This window comes from Gavialis gangeticus, unplaced genomic scaffold (genome assembly GCF_001723915.1).
Source record: "Gavialis gangeticus isolate Ggan-Ray unplaced genomic scaffold, GavGan_comp1, whole genome shotgun sequence".
Taxonomy (NCBI): domain Eukaryota; kingdom Metazoa; phylum Chordata; order Crocodylia; family Gavialidae; genus Gavialis; species Gavialis gangeticus.
The window spans coordinates 147,687,905-147,688,104 of record NW_017728992.1 but is presented as its reverse complement, the minus strand read 5'-3'; the positions used below and the strand labels follow the sequence as shown (position 1 = coordinate 147,688,104).

Here is a 200-nt window from a genome sequence, read left to right as displayed (position 1 = left end):
GCCAAGGGCCCAGGGCCCCACCGCGGCGGCGGGCGCGGCTGGGGCTTCCCCGCCCCCGCCCCAGACGGAGTACACAAGGTTATTAGCTGACGCGGCGACCCCAAGCCCAGCTCGGCGCCGCCCCAGCGCTGGGCCCGGCCCGGGCAGCGGCTGGCCCGCTCCCCCCAGCAGAGGAAGCCGCTGTCACCCCCGTGACAGTC

The 200-nt window shown here is 77.5% G+C and overlaps 1 long non-coding RNA gene across 1 annotated transcript in view; it reads right to left on the bottom strand.

Annotated features, from left to right (window-relative positions):
* LOC109305006 overlaps nucleotides 1-172 on the bottom strand; it is a 2,003-nt gene extending 1,831 nt beyond the window's left edge. Inside the window, exon 1 of the long non-coding RNA XR_002099533.1 lies at nucleotides 1-172. This exon is cut by the window's left edge and continues 551 nt beyond it. This is a non-coding gene — a long non-coding RNA (uncharacterized LOC109305006).
* Between the last annotated feature and the right edge of the window lie 28 nt (nucleotides 173-200).